The following is a 7,525-nucleotide window of genomic DNA, read 5'->3' on the forward strand; positions in this document are numbered from 1 at the left end:
TTTTTTTTTTGGGACCCTCCAAAGTGAGTACAAAAACAAAAATCGTGTTGATATTTGTCCAAAACAAATGCATTTTGAAAATTCAAGTGATTCCTTAAATAGGTACAACATATACCTAGAAAACTTGAAAGAAAAAAAGACAATAAAGACAAACAACACTAATGAAGTGACTTCAAAAGCTGGGTTTTATTTGCATGAATAATGAAGAAATCACATTGCATACTCGCCATGAAAGCAAGGCTTACCGATCCTAAATGCATGCATTTGAGATGAAGAAAGGCCATCTTTTGATAATCCTTTCACAAAGCTGAAAATATATCATTTGCAATCCCTTTTGAGCCTAATAAATTTTTCTTGAAAAATAACCCTGGCTAGGATCACACCTCTACACTGGGGGGCAAGTGCAAAAAATCCATAATGATTGAAAGTGCTCAAATAACTCTTGAGGGCATAAAAAAGTCTTCAACAATGAAAGTGCCCAAACAATACTGGGGGGCATAAAAGAAAATTCTCAATGATCAAAGGTGCTCGTACAAAGCTAGGGGGCATGAAGAAAAATCCAAAGGATCCAAAAATTTTGAGCAAAAAAAAAACAAAGCAAATGCAATGATGCTCAAAATCAAATGAAGAAAACAAAAACAAAGAGAAAGAGCCCAAGCCCAATACTGGGGGGCACCGTGGACCATTTTACAAATCAATTACAAGGTCCAGGAATGTATGAACAAAAGAGTTTGGGATATAAGCACTTGTGATCCTTAGTCTTAAAGTCCCTTAAACACCTTTTGAGCCTACATATATCATTTTCTTCATAGCCAAAAGCCCAAGCCTACATTACGTGCCTAATCAAGCCCTTTCTGATCAAAGGCAAGCAATCTGGATAGGTAGGCAGTGCTTTCTCGTGCGGGTCAAATCATTATTCATGCAAATAAAATAAATGCTTTGAATCAATTCGGTTCTCAATAACCCTCAAATTGAAATTTCAACCTTTTGTGACCAACCAGATGTCACTTCATCTTTAAACCAAAAGCAAAAAGCTTTCATCACGTCAAGAAACTTGTCCATAGGAATCACTTGAATTTTTGAGAACAAGTTTATTTTGAACCAATATCAAAATCATTTTTGTGATTGGCATAACTTTGAAGTTCCAAAAATTTTGCATGAAAACATTTCATTGTACAAAAAAACCCAAACTTACTTTCACATATCCTCACCCCAAACTAAACCCAAGTTGAACACTTGGGGGGCATGATCAAGCTGGGGGGCAATCAAAAACACATGGTAGGGCTGGCTCCATGATTCCTTTTCTAAGGAAAATGTCAGGCAAAATTGGTAACTTTTAAGATAAAGGGTGAAGGACAAAGATGTATGATGACATCAAACCCTTCTCAGAGGTCAAGATCACAAGATGTAATATGAGTAAGCAGAATTGGAAAAGCCATCGAAGTTACTACCAACACTACAACTTTTGAGAGAGAAAAAGACACCATGAAGAAATGGGGGCCTATATTTCACAGGTAAGTATACATGCATATCAATCATAATGTATTTGCTTTTCAACATTGACAAATCATCCCTCACCTCCATTTTGAGTGCGCCTTTGAGCCCTCATCCCTTCGGTAGTGCGTTTTCTAACCCTACCTCCTTTTGAGTGCGCCTTTGAGCCCTCACCTCTATTTTGAGTGCGCCTTTGAGCCCTCATCCCTTCGGTAGTGCGTTTTCTAACCCTACCTCCTTTTGAGTGCGCCTTTGAGCCCTCACCTCCATTTTGAGTGCGCCTTTGAGCCCTCATCCCTTCGGTAGATGGTTTTCTAACCCTACCTCCTTTTGAGTGCGCCTTTGAGCCCTCACCTCCATTTTGAGTGCGCCTTTGAGCCCTCATCCCTTTGGTAGTGTGTTTTTCTAACCCTACCTCCTTTTGAGTGCGCCTTTGAGCCCCTCACCTCCATTTTTGAGTGCGCCTTTGAGCCCTCATCCCTTTCGGTAGTGCGTTTTCTAACCCTACCTCCTTTTGAGTGCGCCTGCGAGCCCTCACCTCCATTTTGAGTGCGCCTTTGAGCCCTCATCCCTTCGGTAGTGCGTTTTCTAACCCTACCTCCATTTTGAGTGCGCCTTTGAGCCCTCACCTCCATTTTGAGTGCGCCTTTGAGCCCTCATCCCTTCGGTTGTGCGTTTTCTAACCCTACCTCCTTTTGAGTGCGCCTTTGAGCCCTCACCTCCATTTTGAGTGCGCCTTTGAGCCCTCACCTCCATTTTGAGTGCGCCTTTGAGCCCTCATCCCTTTGGTAGTGCGTTTTCTAACCCTACCTCCTTTTGAGTGCGCCTTTGAGCCCTCATCCCTTTGGTAGTGCATTTTCTAACCCTATCTCCTTTTAAGTGTGCCTTTGAGCCCTCAACTCATTCCAAGTGTGCCTTTGAGCCACCACCAGTCAGGTAGAGCGTTTTGTAACCCTACCTCCTTTTGAGTGCGCCTTTGAGCCCTCACCAACATTTTTCTAGGTAGGTCACCCATTACAATGCGACCAATTCTCCATGTTTTATATCTGGGTAGGTCACCCATTACAATGAGACCACACTTCACATTCTTTACTTTTTTTTCGGGTTAAAGGGGATTGGTGAAAGGAATCTCAGTTTAGCCCAACCATACACAGGACTTTGGGTCCAGTTGAAGTTTTAGGTTAATCAAATTTTGAGACGACCAGTTTCGGAAGACCAATGTTATTTTTTCTTTACAATACTTACTATGCACAAATCTTTGCTCCGTAAGCATTGTAAAGAGGGGGGCAACTGTTGTAACCCATTTTTGGGTCCCCATAAAAAAATAATAAATACAAAAAAAAAAAAAAATCAAAGAAAGCTCAAAACAGTGCCGTTTTGAACGACACTGTTCCCCTTTCTTCCCCGCCGAACACACACCAGCAAAGAAGGAAAAAGAATGCATATTTAATGACGTCGGTCCCTCAAGCCCACCGACCGCCGGTCCCTCTAGCCCACCGACCGAAGACATTGGCCGACCACCTACCGCACCGCCGAAACTGAGGTAGGCACGCCTGGACAGCCGCGCCCGACCAGCCGCCGCATGACCCGTTCCTTGGCTCCACAATGAAAAAAACATGCTCACGGGCTCTATAAATAGAGGAGAGGAGACCCGAGAGAAAAAAAAAGGGAGGAGAAGACGGAGAGAGAGGGAACAGAAGAGGGAACAGAAGGGAGAAGAGAGGGGAAGACCGAGAGAAGAGAGGAGAGAAGGCAGAGAAGAGAAAGGAAGAAGCAGAGAAGAAAACAGAAAAAACAGAGGAGAGAGAGAGAAGGAAAACCGCCGGCCACCGCGAATCGCCAGCACTGCCACCACCACCCCTGCCGCATCAGCTGCTGCCAGCATCAACAACTTTCTCCACTGTCATTTTTTTTTGCTTCGGCTTCGGCTTCATCTGCATGCAGAACGTTTACGTTCTGCAGCAGATGAAGATTAATTAGCCAGTTACTGTGCTGCACAGTAACTGGCTAATTAATTCACGGGTTACTGTGTGCACAGTAACCCGGTTACATGCTAATTAATTCTCTGGTTACTGTGCACACAGTAACCCGGTTACTATGTGCACAGTAACCAGCCCATGCATTTGGGCCAGGTTCGGCCCAACCCATGTATTTGGGCCTGACCCGGCCCATTTCAAAGAAAAAATAAAAATAAAAAACATTTTTTTCAGCATTTTATAATTTTTCCGTGTAATTTTTATGTCATTTTGATTAATATTGGGTGGTATTTTATGTTATTAAAAATACAAAAATCTGATATTAAAATACCCGGTTTTCGTCAAAAAAAAAAACTTCCAAAAATATAAAAAAATTGGAAAAAGAAAAAAAATGTTTTTGTGCATACGGCCAAGTGTCTCAAAGCTAAAAAATCATATTGTATTTTTCATACACCAAAAAAAACCATGTTTTAGCATATATTTTGGCTTTAATAACCAGTTTATTAAAGTCAAGAGAATATTGGCCAAAATTTCAAAAATAACAAAAATTTTATTTTGTTTGTCTCTTAGTATTCGGGGTATGACATTACACGTAATGCATATTCTGGATATTTAATTCTTTTTTTGGACAATAGAACCTGGGGTATGACATTACATGTAATGCGTATTCCAAACAATAAGAAACCACAACACGATCTTAGATTTTATCAGACAAAACAATGCAGCTTACCTTAGGTAGGGCGTAGTTGGGGTGCTAATACCTTCCCTTTACGCAACCAGTCTCCGTACCCCATCTCTGAGACCAGTTAGGGTTCCTAGTAACCAGAATACTAGGTGGCGACTCCCAGTCCATTTTTAGCTTAGAGACAAAGAACTCCTTGTCTCACCATATTTTCCATGCCAAATAGACAACATACCACACCCTCACGAAGGGTTGGGGTGGACGATCGCCGCGCCGCCGCACACGTGTGACAGTGTTAATATATAATTTTCAACTTATTTCTAATAAATTATATATCCTGGAAGATATATGGCCACACTATCTTCAGGACGTGACGTTTGAGCGGTTCACACGACACTCACAGTCCGGTTCTGGCAACCGGAATCAGCCAATTCATGGCTCGGTGACAACGCACACCGGTGACTCCGTTTCGTTTGTTGCATATGCAAAATAGATGGTAAGATTAATTTAAATGAAATATATTATTCAATTAATTTGTTGTTAATAAATTTTTTTCATTATAGGCTACATCTCTTGGACGTGAGCCGAGCCCGAGGAGCTGTTTGTGGAGACACACGTGTGGAGTCAAGACCGTCAAAAGGGGGCGCAACAGTTCGTTGACAGTCGTGCTCAATATTTTGTGGTATGTTTGTTCAACCATTTTATTTTGTAAGTTATTATTATGTTTATTGAATTGAATATGAGGATTACTTTTTATTTTTATTTTCAGGAGACCTATAATAATCGGTTGAGGGAGAGATACGGGGACGATCCAACGACCCATCCGAAATTCGATTTGGATTTGTGGATGGAGGTTGGATCGTTAGGTGGAACCGATAAAAATCGGGTTTACGGGCTCTCCAACACTACGGCCGACAACTTGTAGTCGGCCCGTAATGCTTTAACCGTTGGGAGCTCCCAGTCAATATCAAGCTCCCAATCTAAGGAGTTCGTGGCCTTGTAGCAACACACAACTCAGCTCACTGAAAAGTACGACCACCTAACAGAGACGTACACACAACTCAAAGCGTCTCAAGCACAACAAAGAGTGGAGTCTGAATAACAAAAAGTGGCCTATGAACAGCTTCGCGAAATGGTCATCAACATGGCACGAGGTGGAACATGTGTGCCTAAACCTTTTTGGCCATATGACTAGCAGCCTCCTCGTCCTCCTCCTCCTCCTCCTCTTCCTTTGTATTAATTTTTTATAAAACATTATTTACCTTTAAATTTTCGTTGAATATTTTTTTGAAACACATTCGTTTTGTAATGAATATTATTTAAATTTGATTTTTTTGTTTTTGATGCTTAATATAAATTTTATTTGCATATTTGATTCTTATTACCATTAATTTATATCATTTTATATAATGTATTCCAAATAATTTTTTAAAAAAAAATTGAAAAAAACAATTATAAAGGGATTTACCGATAGACATAATCCGTCGGCATTTGACAGTAGCTGCCACCATCACTGATGAATTTCTAGGCGGATACATTCGGTTGGTATTCCATACACTCACCGATAGTTTTACCAACGGAATTAATCCGTCGGCGTTGTACAGTAGCTGCCAAAACTTATTTACTAATTTACTGACGGATATATTTAGTCGGTATTAAAACAGTCACCGAAAAATGTACCGATGGTAACTTTCCATCGGTAATGCACGATATCACCGACGGATTAAAATCCGTCAGTATATTTCAAGTGGGAAACTCTTTTTCTTAGCCCAAATTCCGTCTGTAAAACCGTCGGCAAATATTTTTTTATTTTTCCGACCGATATAGCAATGGAATGTGAAATCACCGACGAAAGGTTAGCCAACGAATGTTTTCCGTTAGTAATATAGTCGGTAAATAATTTACCGACGAACTCTCAATCACACACCGACGGAATATTTCCGTTGGTAAAACTGTGAAATCTTGTAGTGTAATTAATAATATGAACTAAACAAATTATCGATGCCTAACTAATTTGCTATCATTAGTTTAACTCAAACTTATTCAATCTATTTTAACTCATTATTAATTTTCTATAAAAGATCAAATTCCTTCAAATTTGTTGAGATTTTTAAATTAACAATAAAATTTATAAAATATGAAATGTACCTCTTACATAAGCCATTATTTATGTCATAACATAATTTTTTATTCTTTTTTTATTTTTATATAGTAAAAAACTGAATGAAATGGAAAAAAAGAAATGAAGAATAAATTAAAATTTGGGTCAAGACAAAACAAATTGAAAGTTTTGAGAATTAATGAGGGTGAAATTATATATCTAAGAGTCAATTTTGGTGCAAATTTAAAGAATTAAGAAGTTTGGGGACTTAATTGAACTTGAAATTAGTTTAATTAATGAAATTAAGGGCTTAATGGGAGAAATACCAAAGTTTTGGGGTTGATTTGGGTCAAAATTGCAAGAATTAAAGTCCATAGACCAAAGTGAAAATGCAGGGGTACAATAGGTAGTTCAATTTATTTTTTAAAGGGTAATTTTGAAAGAATTAAAAGTTAAAGAGTCAATTAAGAACTAAATTAGAAACCAAAGACTGTTTTGTAAATAACGTTGGAATGCAGGGGTCCAATTGTAGTTAATCCAGAGGTAGAAGTCTTTTAAAAAAAAATTCCTTGAATAAAGGCATGATTGCAAGATATTAGAACTTCAATGTCCAAATTGAAGAATGATAAACTCAATTGAAAACGATGTCTTTCCTACATGTATTGTTTCTTCTTATTCCTCTGGAACTGAAAATCTGCCTGTGAAAAAGGGAAAGAAGAGCGAAGTCCCCATCCTACCCAACACCATAACCAAGGTCACCCCATGTTTCAAGTCCTCTTTCATCCCACAAGACAACCATTAAAATATCGAGGAAACAACCACTAATAGTCTAGCAATGGCAAGACTGTTGGTGTCCCAATCTAACCAATTCACAAAGTCCAAGACCTTATCGTTATCCGAGGAAGATAAGCAGAAAATCTTACTGTGCAGAGGAGATGGGAGACCAAGAGCAGAAAGACGAGCGCCAATCTTCTTCCATAAACACCACCAATGAAGTGTGAGCTCCAAGTTAGTTCTTTATGTTTCCTTCCCCCTCAATTTTAATTAATATTTCATTGTGCATACACACATGAATTAATTCACGCGTGCACATGGACAAAGGCCAAAGTCGGGTCACTAGTTTGGGCCATTGACAGGGCCAGGCCGCTGGGTCTAGCCCAGCCCATATAGCTGGGTTAGATCTAGGCCAAAAAAGACAGATATTTGTTTTTTCTATCATAGAAAATTAAAGGCCACCGTGATGTCTGAGTGTGACAATTTAGTTTATTATAA

Source organism: Populus alba, chromosome 11 (assembly GCF_005239225.2).
Source record: "Populus alba chromosome 11, ASM523922v2, whole genome shotgun sequence".
Lineage (NCBI taxonomy): Eukaryota > Viridiplantae > Streptophyta > Magnoliopsida > Malpighiales > Salicaceae > Populus > Populus alba.